Raw genomic sequence first — 22,361 nt, 5'->3', positions numbered from 1 at the left:
GCGACTGGAAGAAAGATAATTGAACCTTGTCCGTATTTCAGAGTAAAAAATAATACTCACTCTTTTGAATTCGATACTTGTGTCTTCTTTACACCTCCATTTATGGAAGAACTATGGACATTATAACATTATTTTAAGTGCCTTACCCTGTATACTACAAGGTGTCCCTCTTATCTCGAGCGTTTTAAGTACCTCTTGCTTTTGACGATACGAAGAAATTTCAGAGGAACGAAATGTTTGGATTGGCAAAATTATTATGTCAAGGTCAGCTTTGCCGAGATTTCAAAATCATCAATGTCTTTTTCAAACGAGACCAAATTTTCTCACCACGGTATTAGAACCAATTTCAATGCAAATACGACAATGATAACAATATGTTTCCTTTCGATACAATATCCTATTGATATTATATTGTTTACGAGACTTGTAACACTTTTCTTCCCCTCGTATCTATACAATCGATAGATGATCGATTGCACATAAACGCTATGAAATTTGAGTACAGAATTCGATAACAAGGTTTGTCCCAAATCGAGCTTCGAGTTAATTTCTTTTTTAAATTCATCGATCAAATGTTTGATGATCTATAAAATACAACTTCGCTCAATTTTAATAGAAAATGTTTATATTACGAAATGAAATGAACATAATTTCATAAAACTTCGTTGCAGGACGTCTTACCCTTCTGAAGGTAAAACTTCATTAAACTATGAAAATAGTCCAACACGTTCTCGCTCAATAGTTCTTAAAGTCTGATTAAAAAAGTTGGATTACTGACTATTCGTAAAAATAAGAAGCGAGAACATTATCCGAAGATATTTTGTTCGTTGATACTATGGATATTACGAGATACATTTGTGCAAAGAAAGGAGGACCCCTTAAAATGCATTAGATACATCCTCGAGTGTAGTAACGAATAATTCGAACACTTGACAATAGTAAGTCAAGTTGTATTAAAAGTATGTTAATCCGACATATCTACCTATTTCAGTCTAATGCATAAGTTAAACTTTTTAAATTTGGAGTGTTAAATTACAAACTGTCCACGAAAATGTCGTTTCATCGATGAAAAAATGTTAACATTATTTTGACACTGAATTACGGATGAACACGCACGCTTCCAGCAATTCGCAAGATTTCATCTAAATTTAGAACATCATGTAAAAGGAAGTATAAAAATAAATTGACGTTTCGTCCAGGTTTTTCTAGTAGACTCGGCAAGGCTGACCCAGCAAACCTTGCCTCGGGCACACCCAGAGTTTGACCAATTCAGGTTTTAAAGTACTCCGGTGAAACCTTCAGCAACTGAAATGTTCTTATCGGATACAATCTGGGTGACGAATACATAACGTGGAAAAATTTGCACAATTTCGGAATTCCGGGTACAATAAATTACCAAAAGAATAGTATAATAGATATCGATTAGAAATGAAGCGATGCACCATTGAAATAAATAAAAGACGAAAGAACAGTTTTGAGTTTTCTTTCTTAATTAATTTCTCCGTTCACCTTGTGATTTAAGGAGTTAACGTGACAATAACCAGCAGCTCATTCATCCATTTTCAATAGCGATTGAAGTATCATAAACCCACTACGCCGCAAGCACAGTCAGTGGCCCTAATAGATGTGCAACCCGTGGACCAATTTCCTGCACGGTATACGTCTTGCTAAACGGGGATTTTGCAAATAGAGAAAATCACTCAATAGGAAATATTACGGCCAACCTATTTGCCAGGTATGTTATCTACCATTGAATGTCATTCTGTATTTATGCACCTCAGATACAGTTAAACATATTCATAGACACTAATTAAATGCAACTACTCAGTGTTAGAGTTTCCGGACACGACCTTAGAATGTCTTTGTTTCGTTGAAGGTTTTGTTTCTCATCATTGTACAACATTATTAGTGTCTCAGGTAATATTGCAAAATTTAGCCACTAAATTGTTATTCTCTCTTCTTGTTATTTTAAATCATCTATCGAAATAAAGTATACGTATTAATACATTATTGGAAAATTCTTTTTACGCTTAATAATAGCATAATTATTGAATTGTTTTGCTTGTTTAAATACTCACGGTACTGACAATTTGTGTAAGAAACTATTAAGTAGTATTCAATTTTCTCGAGTAATTCAAGTATTACTGTGCCAGAAATAAATTAGAAAATGAATCACTATCATTTCGCGTGCTACGTGAGAATTTATTGGCACGTAAAGCGTAAAGTATATTTAATTACAAGTACTTCAATTACTATTGTATAGCGTTCGAATACCTATAACTATTAGAAAAGTTCAAACTTTAGCACAAAATCGTTACATCTCCGATATAATATTTTTATTATACATTATTGTACATTAAATGTTTCACTCGCTTGAGAACAAAATAACTTTAAAGAACGTCTACTATAAAATATGTTTATCAGTGCATAAAATAATAAGTTAAATAAAGCGAAACTCATTAATAAAGGAGTTTATAAATACGACGAACGGTAATTCTACGTAAATTCAAGATCGTTACGGAAAAGAAAGTTTTCTTCTTGCATTTACAATACGTAATTCGTCCCTAAAATGATGTACCTCTGAAGCAGTTTTCTTTATGTAAATTGTATGCACATCTGGTAATCACGCGAATATCGCAGAATTCCATTAACTCTGCATCCGGTATCTCCGAGTTCTCTATATTTCGTTCTCAACGATCCTCCCAGTACATTCTATAGCTATTGTCTTCTTGTTTGTGTAAGAAAATCATGTCCAAAGATGGAAAAAGAAGAGAGGAAACAACAGAAGATGAAACGACTCGTGGTAGTTTGAAAGCCATATTAATAGTCAGTGCTGAAGAATTTCATTAAGTCGCAACCGTTCCATCACTGCCTACCTGTAAGTCTTTAACAACTTTCATTCTCCTCAACTACTACTGCTATTTTTAGACTAATTCGTATTTTACGATAGAATCGGTGTATATAGGTACAAGACGTACAACTGTACATATTTTATTTGTAAACGCTGTTAGCTAAGAATTCTACTGACTCTTTTACCTTCATTTGTCTTGTTTCTATTGTCTAGTATATCTAAAAAGATAAACTTTAGTTGAAATGTTTTGCGTTGATTCTACAATTGTTCGCAGCACTTTAAACACAGCTCACGAGTTACCGTATAATTTTTTTTAATGTTAATTTAAAGAGGAACACATATATTAACAAAATTAAAATAGTTTATAGCAAAACAAAACCAGCAAAAACACTTGTTAGTTTCTCAAGCTCCTGAAATCTATATGTATTTCCTTATATTTCCTTTTAATGCTAAAATGCATTTGTTTAAGAAACAGGAAAAGCAAGTTGATTTAGAGAAAAGTTACTAGAGTAAGCTTTCACTGAATGTATAAAAAAATAAATAAATAGAAACATAAAGTAAATAATCACATAAGAAACTGTAGTAGGATCCCCATATTTACTGGTTTGTGTATCTGCAATAAGCAATCGAACGAAACCCCTATAAATACAAGGGTCGTACTACTATGTCAATAGTGTCCGCCAGGAGCCAAAACGTAATGACTACAGGAGCGTAATGACTACTGAAATGAGGAATAGTCGAGGAACCCCTCTACATACCGATATACGTACACAGTTGACACTAATGTTTCGATTATTGCGATGTGATTTCTCGAATCATGAAATTTAAATACGAACGTTTGTGGAAATCTGGCCTCTGCAACGCTGATTTTCGTTAAAGAATGCTATGCAATATGACGTATTATCCTAGAGGTTTCTCTGTCCTCCGTAAACATCACGTAAGTGAAGGTATTCGTTCCTCTTAGTCAACATAGCCATAAATTCCACCGGTTTCCTTTAGAATGTACCACGACCGTTACGAAAGCGTTAACAAAAACGAGCAGGTTGGCCAAGTCATTACCATCGACTATTGTTCGCGAAAATTTTTCGTCAACTTTCCTTTCAACCTTGTAATACGTCTAACACAGAAAGCGGTGACAGAAGATCCGATGGGGCGCGTGTCCGCGGGAGCTGAAACAGGAATGAAATCTCCGCGAGAGGACATTTCATTGGTGCACCCTACCGCTGGGAAAACAAGCACATACTCGTGTACATATCTAACCGACATTATACATGTTTCGTGTATACTGCACCCGACAAAAAAACACAGTTGTCGGGATGACAGGATGGAATCCACGAGTCGGTGTGCGATCTATTAAACACGTCGAGCTGGACGATGGGCCTCAGCTTGCTGTGGCTTGGGTAGAAAATGGCACACCAGCACGTTTTTAAGCCGCTTGCCTCTACCGTTTTGTCCCATCTCGCTTGTTAGGAAGGATAGCGAAGTTTGTAAATAGCGCATAAGTATTTTTAATCGATACAAGCATGCCTTTCTTTAGCTTATAGTTTTAAACCTATTTCGGTGTTCTTCTGTGTAAGTCGATCATTCACAATACGTATATTCTTTTTTAAGTGACCTCACTAGAAGGAATCTATTCTAATAACTCGAGAGTAATTGTTTATCACACTCAATGTTAAACGAATACCGAAGATTTGTGTTATGCTTGCATCAATGAGGTAACCTCTGATGATAACAATGATGAGATTTCGTGTTGACAGCCTTGAACCGATACTTATACTTTTTTTAAGTGACTTCACTAGAATACGTATATGTTTGCATCAATGAGATAACCCTTAATGATATCAATGATAAAATTTCGTGTTGACGTCAGTCGTTCTAAACCAATTCCTCTATTTAAAATCAATGCATTGTGAAGAGACTTGCAGAATCGAATATTTGTAAATAACAAAACTTAATTTTACACCGAAAGATCGATTGTGGGATTTATATTAATTAGACAGCTTTTGTTATTCTCGGTGGATACTATACGCCCTTGAAGTCTTGAAACTTTTTTTTAAACAGTCTGTATACCTCAGAAAACAAGAGATTTCTCGAATCTACTGAAAGAAACCTAATTTATCTTCATAAGCAAGATTTATCATAATAGTATCGCATACATTTTGGAAGTGCATACGATAAGAAGTGTATCGTGGAATGAAAGATTAAATAAAGAAAAATAAAAGAAACTAGTTGTAGGATGGATGTAGTCCCTAAGCGTATTAATAAATGTATACCTTAATCGGTACTTTAGTGTATATTAAAGCTATTCTTTCACCTAAGTGACGCTATAAAAGAAAATTGTAAGTGAGAATCGCGCGAGACCAGGCGACTCGCTTTTTTCAGGTCGTTCTCTCGCTTAAATGGTGCCTCGTGAGTGAAACTAACTCGAGGGCAAGGTGAGTCAGTCTTTTCTTAGTTTCAAATTATTTGCTAAGAACGTGCCAGGAGAAAAAGATGGTGACGTGCTTGTTACGTATTTGCGCGTAAGAAAAGAAACAGCGAGGAAAGAAAATGTCTGATACATTCTTTCATTAAAAACAACAGACACGAAACAGTGTCCGTGGTTACTATAGAGCTACGAAAAGATGAGAACAAATTTCAATCCTTCTACCGGATGTCGGATCATCTTTTCTGCGACCTTTTTAAAAAAAACGAGATCATCGATTTTGACTAGATGTGTTAGAGCTAATTAAAGTTTCATCGATTAAACTTTCATCGCTTAATAAACAGAATATATGAAAATAGCTATAGTTTGAACTACGGGAAAATAATCTCCAAAATTAAAAAAATAAGGAGCTTTCGAACTTTTAATATCGACATTTTCTTTAGCGTACCAGAAAAAGAATAGAAAAAAAAACATTACATTTTTAAATTCGTGACTGGAACGACAAAGAGACAGCCACTAAAGATGCTTTCCAAATTTGATATAAATCGGTCAAGTACAATTTGAGATATACTTTCAGTCAGTTTAAAAAATGGAGATTCGAGAGAAGCTTTTGTAATGCACGCTGTGAGTCGTATCCTGCTCTCTTTAAACGTCTATAACTTCGTTAAGTTTACGAGTTGAGGAAATCCTTTAGCACAGATATTTTCAAAGGCATCTGCTTCGAGAAAATATAAAAATAAAATCGATTGTTTAAAGCCAGATTCCAGAAGGACCAGAATACCTCCTTAAAACTTAAGTTGTACATCGATTCAATTTTTGCTTCACTTGCTTCATTCACCGGTATTTACAAATGGTTTCCTAAGAAAAAGGAAATGATTACCTTTGGACAAACAACAGTAATAAAACTTCGAGAAAATCCAGGTCATAAAATTGGTCCGTTCAAGATAAAGGATTGCTTTACATTAACCGTAAGAGTCCACTCGCTTATATTGACCAGACGAACTAACTCATTCGACGAAGATCAAGTTTTTATTTTTTATTTAGGATTTCTGATAGAAGAATAAGAATGGATGACTATGGAATTTGAAATTAACTACCGATATTACATTACGCGGATGAAGAATTAATTAATTTAATCAATTGAGATTAAATGCGAAATATTGAATGCGATTACGAATATCTACGTTTGTATAACGTCGTGCATGGCCCAAAAGAGTATGTCGTAAGTTTCCCTAAAATATATTTTTAAAATATTATTCAAAACTGATTTGATCTCAAGAGGTTAAGAAAAAGCAAACAAATGCCATAGAAAAGTTGAAGGAGAGGAAAGAGGAGGGGACGAAAGAAAATCATTGTCTCTCTATCTCTTTATTCTTCGTAAAAATAACATTAACTTCTAAACCAGTTGTCAAAAGATTATTGTTTTTCGATCCATATAAAATAATATGTAACAGTAATCGTCACGATTTTTGAACATTGTCCTTTTGCAAAAAAATAGGTTCTATGACGGCTATCATTTATGTTACCTTTGACGGTGTTGTTCATTCCGAGCGAAAGGTAGCTATGAACGTTGTAACGAGTAGCAGCCATCCTCGTCACTGCAGAATATGGTAACGCTATAGAGCCAATGTGTAATTTGCCACAATAACGGCTCTTGGCAATATAGCTTTCAGCGTGACGTTGAACTGTATCTGGTGTGGCATGCATGACAGTATCGTGTTGCGGTAACGAAATTTCGTTATTCGCCCGCACGTGACAGCATCTGCCTCTTTAACACATGCTCTATACACTTAACGAGGTAGTTGGTTCTGTATATTTTTTTTCTGTACAAAAGAATAATTGAATCGGAATGAAAACTTGTAGACATATACCTCGTGCAATGCAATTTCACGATATATATATAATTTTTTGTTATGGTTCTTCTTAATTCGAAACACGATAAAAAAGAAATTTAACTCAATGATGTGTACGATTTCAGGTAAATTATTAATTCGATAAACATCGAATTAATAAACTTCTATCGAGTACAGTTTGAACATAAATGTTTCGTTTTCTGGAGTTTCTTTTCCTCTTAAGAAGTTGAAAAGAGGGGATATTCAACATTTTCAACCGATGATGGTTCACTCTTCGAATAAACGTCTTTTCTATAACATATTAGAATTTCTTCCACGAACTTTGTTAACTTTTGAAATATCGTGGTCACTAGGTCGATAAATATCATTTCAGCATATGGAAAATTCAATTAGTTCTGTAGTATTGACAATTTTTCGAATAACACTACAATCTTATCGGAAATACGGAAAATTTTTAACGAATTAATCCACGACATCTAACGACCATAGGAGAATGTTGCTATGTCCTATCGTGGGGAAATTAATTTATGAATATTTACAATTATTCGCAATTATAGCGAATAAATACCTTTCGGTAGAATGTTTGAAATAATTAAAAAATTAAACGCGTACATTTATACCAGAATTCCTGAACGGATTGAGATTTAAATTTTTTTAAAAATGTAAATGAACAGAATTAATTCTTTACGCTCGCTTGTTTTTCAAAAACTGAGAAGCACAGTCGATCGACCTGGCTAATAATCGATCATTTTTCCATTGCCCGAGGTGAAATAATAGATTTGCTCTGAGAAATCGGAACCCGTACGAATTCTGCGCCAAGAATCCAGACACGAATTACATTTCTTTGCGATAAGATCGATATCCAATCATCATTCGGAACGTTGAGAAGCATTGTTGTTCTCTACGGGAATATAATTGAGTCGTGAACGTGTGCAACGTCGCATCGGGAATAATGCTCTATTAATTATAGCCGTTCGTTGTAATCGAAATCGCAACGTTTTAATTTCCAATTAATTTGAATTTTACAAATCGTTTCATACTCCCTGAAAATCGCCAACCAATAAGCAATGGAACCAATTCGATCGATGATAGATTTGACACAATCAATGGATGACAGTATTTGGAATACGAATCTCAAACGATTTCGAAAGTTTCATGGTATTGCACGTATAAAGTATTCACGAAGTGCACAACAACAAACTACATTTTTAATAGTAAACGAAAAGTTTCAGAATTGTAAGTTCAAAAATTAAATTATCTAGTAAATTAGTCCAGTACCTAAGGATGACACTCTAGATAGAAGTAATTATCTTCCTTTAGATCACTATTTTCCAAGATGGGAGGCGTGATCCCTAAAGAGGCCATCTTACGGTCTAAGGAGAACGCGTAAAAAAATGTGTAACGTAGAAAAATGTGGATAGCTCATATAACCAAACGCATCTCTCCCTTAATGCATTCGTTATCGGACTTCAACAACTGCAGGTGTATAATTTTGCTTTCTAACCTATAAAAAAGGAAAATATTGTTATCGAGAACAATTTCGGAAATATCTTTTTTTTTTAAATCACGATTCCAAAATTCCTCGTCATATTTTGAATAGTATGCAAAAAATGTTATTTATTTGTAATTATTTTCAATTATATATTGATAAATTTCTAAGAAGCTAACTACAAGTTATTGTGTTCTATTCACTGCTCAAAGAGGTTGTTCCAAGGTTCGCTATCCAACAGAATAAAGTTTTATTAAAATTCGAGCACGATTTACACTGTTCCTTTGTAAACTATATCTAGAGCGTGATTGTAAACGACCAAATTCGAATTGCTGCCCGAAGGTCTGCTTAAAGCTCAACTGTAAGCATAAATTTCAACTTGCTGCTTGAGGCATCAGTGACTCCTTTTATACTGCCATCGGGCATGGTTTACCGTAAGTGCGCATGCGCACACTTGTTACTAAGTGCCTAGGCGTATCTATCTGTTACATACATACGTAAACATACTTGTCGCATAGGCGTACGTGTAGTTTGCTTGTTAAACAGAGTGAGGCACTTAAAACAGGCCACCTGAATAACTCATTTAGTTTTAGTGATACGTAAATCTTCTTGGTTTCAAGGGAAACATAATCGTATGTTGGTAGTATCTTTGTTTGCGGAGGTATGAGTGCGAGCAAGGATGGAGGATTTTTGTCGAAACTATTCGAACTTAACCGAGCTCTCGAAGAAGAAAATGAGCGGGACACAATGAAGTATGAATTTGACTAATCGAGTTTTCTTCTTTATATATTTTTTGAAAATACCCCTGGAGTTAAATAAACGCAAACTATGATAGATATGACATTCGATTGCAAATTTGAGCAAGAAAAATATAAGATATTACTGCGGATTGATATTTGCGTGATCAAAATTTGTTTCACTGGAGCTTTTTTCTCGCTTGTACGAAATTACTGCACTCCCCTGTACTCGAATCGTACGCCATATTCGTTTGCTTTTAGAAATGTTTATACAGTGTTCGAATCTATCTCGTTCGAGTTTCAATCTATTTGGAAATATTGCTTTCGTTTCTCGAACTACTCGAATCTACGTGTCCAATTCTATCGCTACTGTTGAACAATGTCCTTCTCGAGCAACTGTTTGTCACGAGTACTATGAATTGTGATCCAGCTGGAGTGTCGTTAACTTCTGAAGAAAGGAGTAAACGTCGCGAAACGGTGTTATGGCAGACAGTGGCTGTCGCAAATTCAATCAAAGGGAATTGTCGACTAGCGTGCTATGATATTGAGAATATTGCCAGGATAGGATCGGAAGCAATGGAAATGATGTCCCTCTGGGAGCTTCGACAATTTAACCGAGGAACAAGAAGGTACTCTAATCGAGTGTTGGCTTTGTACGAGATATCAGCAATCAGCCATCTCTCGTAGCAGGTCTAATTGGGATCGATGCAACTTCTTTTTACTCCCCAAGGCAATGGAAAAACAAATAGAACAGTGTTTTTACTGACCCGAAAATACAGTCGTGTCATTTCTGAAGTGGATAGAGCATTAATGGATGTGTAACAACTGTTTCCATTAGTGATTCCGGTTGATACGTTTTGTGCACAGACATAACATGGCATTCCCAAAAGTGAAGTTTGCCCTCGCTTCGATTCTCGATACTTTTACAACTTACACACCAGGATAGTTGCTCAAAGTACATTCCAAAGAACGATGTCACAACCGATTTATAGCATTTGTAATAATCGTAAGGGAAAATGTTCGAATATTTACAGGGTGTCCCGATCATCACCGGTCGATTTGAATTTCGCGCTATTTTTAAAACGTCATATCGATCAACCTGAAACTTGACACGTGTCATCTACACAGATGGGAAATTAATTGTGGAAAAGTACACGGGCCGCCATTTGGAAGATATCTTATTCCATTATTAACTCTCAAGTTTGTACTTTTAAATTTTCTCAATAATCAAAATTACTTTAAACGTTCGAGTTTTATTCAAAAAGTAAATCGACCGGTGATGATTGGGACATCCTATAGATTCACATAGCTCTCCAAAAAATTACAGTAATGAAAAATGAATCAGTGCGGAAAAGAAACGATTATGATATATTATTTGTTGCATAAATTGAAGAAGCGAACGATTACAAAGTTTATCGTTACATATCTTCTAAACAATTTATCGTCTGCACTTATAACCGTATGCAGTTCAAAACACTTACTGTCCTCTATCCGTCTACAAAGTTTCATTAAAATCCACGCGTTACACTTCATGCGGTTTCCTGGTAGATTCAATCTGATTAGCGGTTTCCCTTTCAACCTGCATTTTAATTACATTCGTATATGAAATTCATATTCACGTACTCAATGAATAAAAAATACCTGATCTAAATATATAATGACTCTCGATTTGCAAGTATAACCCCCTGCAATTAACATTTCAGGCGACCGCAATCGAGATTAAATTAAAGTTTTCCGACTCTCCAAATTACATAATTCGAATCTTTATTACTGTGGCGAATTTTGGAAAATTTTATAGGCATATTGCACGTGCAACGCCGGGGCTCGCAAAAGTACCGTGCCGCAACGATGCGAGGAATTTGTTAACACACAAAGGATGCTCGATATCGATGCATGTACGAGGATATTAACTTTTTCGCAACACTGCAACGATACATATTTATTACTACCGGTTTTCAATGCGTTCAAAAGTACGAAACTGCACCATTCGATTATTACAGCGACTCCGATCTCCACCGAAACAGAATGCCCCGTTATAAAAATACGCAACTATGTCAGGTAGGGTCAAGTAAAATTTCATCCCTTCCATTTTTTTCTAACGTAAAAAGCACTAGGCAAGCTATTCGTTTGACCTATTTTAAACGTCCCATTTTATCCACACATTTTTTGTCCCGCTTTGATTTTTAATCTCGCTCGGTTTTCTATAAAAATTTCGACGGAACGAAACTTTTCCGAGCGATTTGCTTTGAACTCTTACACGTCTTTCTGATAATTAGTGCACCGTGTCCTTAGTATGATCGACGATCGTAGCTGCGTAAAGCGTGACAAACGCGATGCATAGTAGTAGTAGCGCGCTATTCTCGATATTACTATTTAGTCACGAAGCCGCAAACCAAGAGACTGTTCAAAGCGTTGCGCAAGTTATTGGTTTCAACCTTGCTCGCATCGGGCTTGGCACTACGGTGTCCTGCACATACCAGCTTGTGTGCATTGCCAGACCGCAACATTCACCACGACGATCTCTTGTCAGTACATCGGCAATCGATCCCTTCGAGAATACAAAGCAGGGATTCATCCGTCGCTGACGGAGCTCGGAATTTCTAACTGGACTACGATGCAATCGTATTCGTTCCACTAGCTCGGAATTAGAGTCTTTTAGTACTCTTGTCGTATCCACCTGAGCAATTTTTACGTCCAGTGCACAGTCACCGACACGCAAACTCGTATTAAACCGTGACACGTGTGATGTAGGGAATTTGATCAGAAACAAAAAGAAACGCGAAAAGAAAGAGAGAGAGAGAGAGAGAGAAAGTAACACGACTTGCAATGTTCAATGTAATTCTTTAGAGGTATACCAGTCAATATATTACTCTTTTAAGTTTTTGTAAAAATATTTCAATTTTATATCTATCACAAAAAATAATATCGAATAACTAAGATTAAAAGATTTTTCTTTACATGCCTATTTTTATCTTTGAAAAATTTCTCATTCGTCAGAAAAAAGAACGCGAAGAAGTTTAATAGTTTATATTTGACACGAATTTGTCACAAGTTAAGAAGCTAATATTGTTGAATTAATCCGTAATAGGAAAGGCGTATTATATACTTATAAATGCATGTAAAACTTGAATCAAGAAGTAAACAACGCTACGGAATTGTCCATAGAAACTAAACTCTTTAACGACCTAGTATTTTCTTTAATTTGATCATCTAGATCTAGAATAATATTGCTACCCGTCCTCTTATAGTTGACGTCACCGTTTTAAACGAGAACTATGTATTACCTATGTGTTATTAAAACTTAGCTTACAAGCATGACGCAAACATCTAGTCAAACAACAGTACGATACCATATTTTATGGCCATCTGTGAAAATTGTTCACCATGCCAGAAACTGAAATGTTGATTTTCGATGAAACTTCGTACAGTCGTGATATAAAATGCACAAACATGTCCGATGCATTGCCTCTTTAATAGACATTTTAAGAAATATCTATCTCGTCTGTTTTCTGCGGGTCCATCTCTCCCCTAATTACCCTATGGAATGTAGTTCGCAAGATTGTCCGGTTGACATTAAAAAAGTTATTTTTTTATCAACGTATTCTCATAAATAATTGCATCGATTACCTTGTATCCATTGCAATCGCTAAATATCGTTTCGGAATTTGTAGCGAAGTTGAACACGTGTAAAGAGACACCACCATAAGTAAGCTAGGGAAGAATCGTTTGTAAGGAGCACGGACTGCCAATGGATATCGATAACCTGAATTCCGCCGTTATAAATCGGTCGATGGTTCATGGGACGTGATTCACGTGATATACGAAGAGTTTAAGGGCATCGGACGTTATTGGAATTTACTGGCCCGAAAATTGGGACGCGCTAAGCCCTCTGAAATTACGTGTTCCTTCCTGATCTTCCTTCCTTTCAACCCCTTTCCCTGGGCAAACCTATTCCATCACTATCGCAAAGTTGAACTTCGCACCACTCCTTTCGTACGAAACAATGTAGTTCGTTGGAACTATCCGACTCCATTATCTCCCTCTGCCTCCTCATACAGGGTGTCCCAATTATCATCGGTCGATTTACTTTTTGAATAAAATCCAAACGGTTTGGGTAATCTTGACATTTGTTTTTTTATTCGAAAGTACAAACTTGGGAGTTAGTAATCGAACGAGATATCTTCCAAACGGACGTTTACACGCGAACTACCATGTAAACGGAATTCATATTTGAAAAAGACCGAGACGTTGATTTACGAGATTTATATTTACGTCGGCCCTATCCGATTCGGTTAATGTTTATAAAATTAATTCACTCGTCCCGATAAAAACTGAAAGATTTATTTGAAGTGGCAGTGGTGAAAGTATCATCTTCCTCGTATTGGTACGTGCCAAGCATCGAGACTGGAAACCATTTCTGTTCCAGACCGCTTTTCCCTTTTCTCTCTTTTCCGCGGAATTTCGCATCAAGAGCCAGCTGTGAAATTCAACAGATCAGCCGAAAAAAAAAAAAAAAAAGAAAAAGAAGGACCACGTTGCGTCGCGTCGCGTCTCGTCTCGTTGCATCGCGTCGATGCGCTTTGACATTTTTAATGCATTCCTGAAGACTGCTGAACGCATTGAGACATCGCGACTGCGATAGATGTCGAATCAACAAACATTCGTCACTTTTTGTAAACCGTGACGAATTTCGTGGCCCCGTTTGTCTAGTTTCGACTAAAACGATATTGTAATTTTGTCCCGCGATAATATCATTCCTCGATATCCGTGCGACCCGATATATAACGTAGCAATGTACTGCACGTGTTATTGCTATAGCATATTATTACGCAGACTGCTTTATTAAATCTTGTTACACGAGAAAGCCGCAAACTGCTACACCGTTATAATTCAATTTCATGTAGAAAGCAAGTCCATTAGCCCGGTACTGACACATCTGCTATCGAAATGAAAATGTTCCCAGCGCTGACGTTATATTTCGTGTTTTGTTAAATAATTGCGTCAACTTATACACACGAATAATTACACGCTGTCGGTTGGAATGATTGCACGGCACTCGCGACATCGTTTTCGTTGTATCAAATTTTACATTAAACCGCGCGGTTATTTTCTTTTACCGGTAGTAACGTATTCTCATTGAAAACGTTGTTCCTTATAGCGGGTGACACACATCAATGTTTCCCCAACATTATTCGATACTTGAAGTTTCTATACTTTGATTCCTAAAGTATTGTGTAGCGTTTCACTCGGGTCATTGTACGATGTAAATATTAACATTTCAGATGGATACGTCAGGGAGAAATAAAAGTCACCTTTTCAAAAATTAATTACACAAATCTAGCAATTACCGGAACATTATTATTTGCCCGATACTAGCTTCTTCGATCAGTTTTATCATTCGATTGAACTTATTAACAAACTTACAAACATTTTGTCGTTCGATAAAATTTATTAAACAGTACTAGGTTGTTCGATAAGTTTTATCGAACGATAAAACTCGTTGAACAGTACTACATTGAAGAGTAATGTTCAATACGTTTTTATAGAACGACAAAACTTATTGAACAACCTATTATATCGTATCGATGAATAATTTTGAAGAAATACGAAAGCCACACTTTGGTAGAAATTAACGGGGGGAAAAAGAAAATAGCGATGCATAGCAAAACCTATTCAAATGTAACTTCCAAGCCGCTGCATCACATTAGAATAATTACATGCAATCACCGACACGTCCTATTTCCAGACTGGTTTGCGTGGATCGAATCTGTATACTTGGGAGAATAGAGGAGGCATCGATGGTAGAGGTGAAAAGGCGGAAGAGAGGATCCGGGGAACGAAGGATCGAGGGAACGATGGAACGGTGAAACGGTGGAACGTGGAACGGAAGGACGGTGGAACGGAAGAGCGAAACGCAGACCGAGCAAGGATGGATGGCAAAATACCTCGTCAGAAATTACGCGAGTAACATTCACGGTTTACAACCGTTCACGAAAAGTTTTTGCTCGAACGAATTGACATGACTAGTTAAAGAAGTTGAAGAAGCAAAATGGAAGAGATAACTTTGTTTGAACGAAACATTAACACAGTAATAAATATTAAGTTGTTTCATAAGTCTCCGCGTCTTTGTTGACGTTCGCCTGTGGTGGGATATGAAAGTTGTCGCTTATTCTGAATTATTAGACGATGTCGGACCACCATTCTAGATGTTTATTGCTGGCAATTTGAAAGATTGCACGTAATACCTTTATCAAACATCAGCTTTCGAAATAAACTTCAGAAAAAATTTTTAAAATTATAGAAACTTTTTATCTCGTCCTCTGGGCTCTCCAAGTATAACCGCATGTGAATATTATTCGTTTAGATCGTTGCAACAGTTTTTGGATCGTGAAGTATATTCGAATAGACAAGATATTCAAAAACATATTCAAGAAACATCGATTCAAATAACGTCTTCGTACAAATAGGCAGTCGAAACTCGATTGAAATATAGGAAATACATTCTCAGTGAATCTTATCAGATTATGTAATAACTAAAAACTAAGTAGTTAAAGAATTAAATATTTTAAGAGCTACATATAATCTATGGTTATAAAAGTTTACAATTTTTTGAACAGTTGTCAGACTTACATCACCGAACTATGTTAAAGAGGACATTTATCTAAAACATTTATCTAACGAGACTCGTAAGAATTTGTTATTTGACTCTTTGCGATAATAAATGTATGAAGTAAACAGTAAGAATCGTGAACGTTTCAGAATTTAAAAAAAGGAGTATGTCAATCCGTTCAAGTCAGGGAATTCACATATAACGAAGAATATATAGAACGTCAATACCGATAATACTTTACGCAAGAATTTTACAAGAATAAAGAAATCCGCATTATGAAATTCTTTTACCTTGCATTCAATGTTTGCTACGTAAACTGTACAACTTTTAAACTGAAAGAACGGAAAATGGGAATTCGTTGAACCTTTAATATAGGTACGGTATTTCCTCGCTTAATGTTAAAAAAAAAAATGGGACACCGGTTAACTTAAACTGAGGGTTGGTCGAGAATTTGTTTTCGGAATTGGTCGAACTGAAACGGACTGCTCAAAGAGGACAGTAAATGAGATGCAACACCGAGAATGAGCGAGATACAGCAACATCGAACGAATTCGGCACGTACATGCATGAGTGTGCAACTGGAAATTCAATCCCGCGTTGCAGTATCTTCAAAGCGGTACCGGTTGCGTATCAGTGTGCTAACACCAATACAAATTAACATTTCTTTTCTTTTCCTATGTACCTTTATGAGATGATAGTAATATTAATTATCTGGCCAGGTGTTTTCTTCGGTGAAAATAAATCTTAATAGGACCTCGTTTGGACAACTTTTAATTAGAATTTATTCAAATTGATTTTGAAAAACTTTCAACTACGTACAACTAAAAAGTGTTACGAACATGCAACACTGTTTTGAAGTTTGACCGGTCAGTTTTTAAACCCTCAGCTATCAATTCCCCGAGCTGAAGAACATAAACAATAGTGGAGATGACTCGATACGTTTTATGGAGGAATAAAAGCTCAATGTTTATTTATCAAACAGAAGAGTTTGTGCGATAATTAACCCTTTGGATAGGACATCTAAAGGTGTTGTATTGGAAAGGTACATTCTACAATTTGCCAACTTAATTTAAACTATATTTTTATTATTTGTAATGGAAAAATATATATAAACAGTCGTTGGGGCAATTTCCCAGCACTCATCCCTAAGACAGTTTTACGAAACGAGGTACTACTATATTACTGGAAAGCATCAACAGGGCATTAAATGTATACGTTCTTAACGTGTTCCATGATACTTTGTTTTCTATTTTCAAAAAAAACTCCTATAAAGAAAAACTCGAAAATAGACTTCCATGTACCGATTCATACAACAATAATAAATACTATACATGGCTTGAATATAACGAATTCTTCGATTGTAATATTCCGGAAAAGGAATCATAAAGGGATCGTTCATGAGTAAAGCAAGAGCTCCTTGTGCTACGATACATTGAAGAACAAATCTAAAAGTAGCTTTGATGTGTATTCAGCAATATGAAACATTTTCATCAAATGTACAAGGTCGCTCGTAATATGTCTCGTGTTAGTAACAACTGTACTTACTTTGTCTTTAAATCGAAACATAATTTACTTCTACATCTAATAAATATTAATTTTCACGTTTATAGTTAATATATAATTTCTTCTTTTCTTGTGCAATCTTGGTGCAATAAAAGCGCACTTGTTGAACCGAATTGTTCTGAAATATTCATCATTGATATCCTAAATCGTTTTAGAATAGTCTCAATCTTTGACATCTGAGTTCCACTCTGACTAGTTTGAATGGTAAGACATTCCGACCTTTCGAATAAACAAACAACACTCTGCAAGCGTGTTGTACTTCAACGACCAGCAATTTTTGCAAATCTGCAATCGAGAAGCTTGTCAATCGACTGAGTGTCGTTGACTACAATTGAACGCGTCCATGTTCAACAAGTATTTACTTGCAAAGTGAGCACTTTGCTTACGCAAAAATGCTTTCACGAACAAAATTAGTGAGTTCGGTAACACCACGGTAGGTGTTCATAGTTAAGTAAATGTTTATTCTTAGAAGAGCACATACGTCGAACTTTCGTTAAACAAACCCCAAGAATTTCGTGTTCTAACCAAAGTCACGTTACGCGTTCTAATAGCGCGTCTCAATTGCGTCGGCCGCATTAATCAAGCGATAGCATTAAGTGCTATGTACGTGTACTTACATGCATGTAATCCGCATCCGCTAAGCGGCAGTGCATCCGCAGAAAGACTATTATCGTAAATGAAACCAGCGTCGAGACACACACGGGACATGCAGAAGGGAATCCGCTAATCGGCGCAGAAATACCTTGATCCGTGTTACGCCAGTCACCATTGTGTTTCACTGCCTGACAGGTCAGACGATAAATTGACTTGCTCAAATTAGTAGGTTTATCCCTGACGATACATTACCCGGAGGTGGTTTGGAGATCCGTGGATAGGAGCTTCACCGAATTAATTTCCCTCGTTCCCTCCCTTCGTTCTCCTTCTTTCTCCCTCTTTGCCAGTCCTCGTCTCTCTGCCAAGCTGCATCATCGTTTATGTTTGTTTCGTTCTCACCTGTTATGCAAGCTCAATCGGTCGGAAGGAGGCATTCGAAGAGTATCGTGAAACGCTATGTGTATTCGAACAAACTGTCAGGTACCGTGGCAAGAATGGTACCTGAGGAATCGCGAAGGTGGAAAACGACGATGGATATACAAGGTGTCCCAAACATAGCCGGTCGATTTACTTTTTCAATAAAACTCAAACGATTTAAGTAATCTTGGTACTTGTTCTTTTATTTAAAACTATAAACTTGGAAATTAATAGTGGAATAAGATATCTTCCAAAAGTCCGCCTCGGCTTTTTTTACAGACCACAAATATTTTCCCACTGTTTTTCATGCCGGTTTGGATGTCCCAATCATCATCGGTCGATTTACTTTTTGAATGAAATTCGAACGGTTCAAGTAATCTTAATACTTTTTTTTTTATTTGAAAGTGCAAACTTGGGAGTTAACAATAGAATAAAATATCTTCCAAATGGCTGCTTCGGATTTTTTTACAGATCACATGATTTCGAGAGAAGTGATTACGAAGTTCCCGAATCGTTAGCGTCAAAGATCGCCATTTTTCGTAATACGCCTGAATAATTTTTACGCGTTCTTTCACCGTGTAGTTCTCCACGATTAATTTCCCATCTGTCTAGATGACATATGTCAAGTGTCAGGTTAATCAGTTCGACGTTTTAAAAATAGTGTAAATTTAAAATCGACCGGCGATGATCGGGACACCCTGTAGTGTCTTTAACAATAACAGAAGCGCGAAAGAGCCTGCGGGCTTGTTTAACGAGTAAAGTCGGTACGACGTCCTCTCTAGGTCTCCCTATCAACCACGTAACGCGAAGCTAACAACTTTAAGACGAGCTAACCGACCGCCTAACCCGCAATGATCTACCCTACGCCCCTTTAAACACGGTGACTACCACGCCAGTTTCTAGAGATATCCTCAATGTTTGTTTAAATTGTACAACGAAAAGAAACATTCGATAGTTCGATCGTATATTCCATAATATTCCGAGCGACGATAACGTTATGCAAAACGTTACAAGTATTAGAGTTCTTTCTCAGAAATGGTCCACGAGCTCCCTCGGGGAACCTAAAATGGAACAAATTTTTATCCGGATAAACGAACGAATATCACGAATAGCGAACGAAAGAACGAAACAACTTTTTATACGTTATTCGTTGAATAAAAATTAAAATCGTGGAATCGAATATTTCGCAACGAACAAATGAATATTCAAATCGAATAAACATTGCAAATCAATCGATGTACGTTGCTTCTGTTCATCTTTCGTTCGAATGAAATTCTTCCCATCTCTGATGGATCCCCACGCGCCACTGAAGTCCTCAGAACTGTATAATGTGCAAACAATTTATACATAGACTATATTCCACTGTGAAAACAAGACTGTGCAAATCATATTTGTGGATAATGTTTAGTTAACGGTATTTGCGAGTGTTCGTATAACCTAGAAGCTTTGTAACCTACATTCCATACTGCATAAATATTCGTTTAAGCATGGAAACAAATCTATACGCAGAAAATGTTACAAGAATTCTGGAAAAAATGTTTAAAAATTCGTTTAGTTAAACTTTAACGATTTCATTATCTGCATATTACATTAAGAATGTACCCTTAATTTTTAAAATAGTATAATATTACAAATTGGAATAATTACATAGAGAGATATTCGAGACACATAATTATTCCTGTAACGTATACGTATATAAATTTTTAACAATATATTTATTCATGAAGAGTATTTATCGGTACATAAAACAAAATAAAAAAAGAAAAGATTAAAATAGTAATTTCAGTGACAGCGTTTTATACTGCAGTATTCATTTATTATTCATAAAAGCATTTATTGCTCCGGACAAACATAGCGTTCATAATTTGATATCGTAAACTTGTTTTTGGTAATTATGTTCCAACATTGCGGAATGTCGAATACAGATTTTCATTCAGAAAAATGTGTGCACCTCTGTCATTTATTTTTAACGAAATGAATACGATCCATTAAAGCAATTTACTGATGCTAATAGACCAATTTATCAATACGTGTAGGGGGATAATGATCGTTGAAACGAATGCGCTGGAAAAGTATATGGCATGAACTGATGCATTACTTTCGCGAAATGACGCACCTGTATTATGGAATCCAGTGTGCTGTAAAAAGCACCGATGAATCGAAGTGCTAACTTCAAAATCGTGACCCGTAGCATTGTCATTGGAAACTTCCAATCAAGATAATTATTGCAACATGTTTGAGTAAAATCGATGAAAGCATCGACGATGATCCACCATCAAGGGAATCCAAATACTGATTTTATCGTATGGGATTTTTCATACCTTTTAGATTCTTTGCTAAAACATTAATAAATAATTGTACAAAAAAAATTAACGTATCATAGACTACGATAAACTGAGAATTTCTGGTTCAAAAAGGTTAAAGAAACACAACTTTTCAAGAGAGACATTTTTTTGAGGGAATGTCGAAAGTATCGATTTGTTCTCGATTTTTCATTCTTTTTGGTGGCTCTATGTAAATACTACCAATGTATTTTTAAATTGGTAATACTATTTTTATTCATGAAACCTCTTTGTTTGAATCCCAATGCTTTTAAAAAACAATTGAAGCTTCTTCGAAGTTTTTCCATTGTCGCAAATTCATATTGTCGCATACGTGTAACGATCAATTTTAAAAATTATGATGCTTTTGGTACATTTACTAATACGTGGCTTATTACGAAATGTTTGAAAGTACATCTAGTGTCATTTAAGAAATGAAGTAATAATTGTGTTTTGTCTGTTTAAACTACAAAGTATTCTATTACTCACATGATTACACATCTTTGAAGAAAATATACAAATTTTAATATAACAACAAAATTATTTAAAAGTTATTAGCTCGAATATTTAAAAAGTTACAAGCTCGAACCTAAATTATGTTAAAAAAAAAAATTATGTACAACAAAATAGCAGTGTATAAGATGAAAAATACCAAAGTTTGAGACATTTTTCAACTTTGATCTGTTATTGTAAAAAAAAACTGTGACAGATATGAGGACAAGGATAATCAGTATGTTGGCATATAGTACGTGCATTAAGTATTCCAGCATAATAAAAGTGTACTAGAAGCATATATTTCCTTTAAAAGATTTGTACTTTTAATGCAAAATATTTTGATTCTATATTTATTTTCAGAAGTTTCCTTGTTTTTCCAATTCGAAACATAAAAGGAATTGTATGATCAAAGCACGCGAAACATGGCCTATGGCGATCTTGTATGCGGAGACCTGGATGCACCGTGTCTGGTCGTGCGTAAAGGCCCTTACTCGACGCCGAATGAATTTCGGTACGAACACCACCATCTTATACAGAGTGATTCTAGAAACTGGGTCGGTATATAACTCTGTTTTCAATGAAGGCAGAACAAAATTATAGAAAAAATTTTTTGAGAAAAAATTACAAGCGCATCGGTTCACTTGCAATATGAAATTGTACTTATTCTTTAAATGGGATCGTGTCATTTTTTGATACAGATCTAGTCCCTAGATTATCTGCATACATAAGACGAAACTCGACATTAGGAAATTTTTTTTTTTCAGTATTACAACAAGTAATCAAACATTTTTCCATTGCATTGTAAACAATTCCTTGCACGTTCTCCGATATTTGTCCACTGCACTGTTTAGTTCAACGTTCGATTGTAAACAATATATCTTAATTATTTCCTTTAAATGATCTACTGAAACAAACGAGCGTATATACACTTTATTTCTTAGAAAACTCCCATGGAAGAAAGTCGTGTAAACTCAGTTGCTCAATTCTGGGTGCTTAATAATTAAAT

At 35.6% G+C, this 22,361-nt stretch overlaps 1 long non-coding RNA gene across 1 annotated transcript; it reads left to right on the top strand.

Moving 5' to 3' along the window:
• Window positions 1-1,841: 1,841 nt before the first annotated feature.
• Window positions 1,842-15,489, top strand: LOC143143596 (uncharacterized). Its single transcript, XR_012991192.1, has 3 exons — window positions 1,842-1,917; window positions 2,743-2,878; window positions 15,102-15,489. It is a non-coding gene; the product is annotated as an uncharacterized LOC143143596 (long non-coding RNA).
• Window positions 15,490-22,361: the final 6,872 nt, after the last annotated feature.

The sequence above is a fragment of the Ptiloglossa arizonensis genome, chromosome 2 (genome assembly GCF_051014685.1).
Source record: "Ptiloglossa arizonensis isolate GNS036 chromosome 2, iyPtiAriz1_principal, whole genome shotgun sequence".
Classification (NCBI taxonomy): Eukaryota; Metazoa; Arthropoda; class Insecta; order Hymenoptera; family Colletidae; genus Ptiloglossa; species Ptiloglossa arizonensis.
Note: the sequence above shows the minus strand (reverse complement) of the source record. Positions and strands in the feature narration are given on the sequence as shown.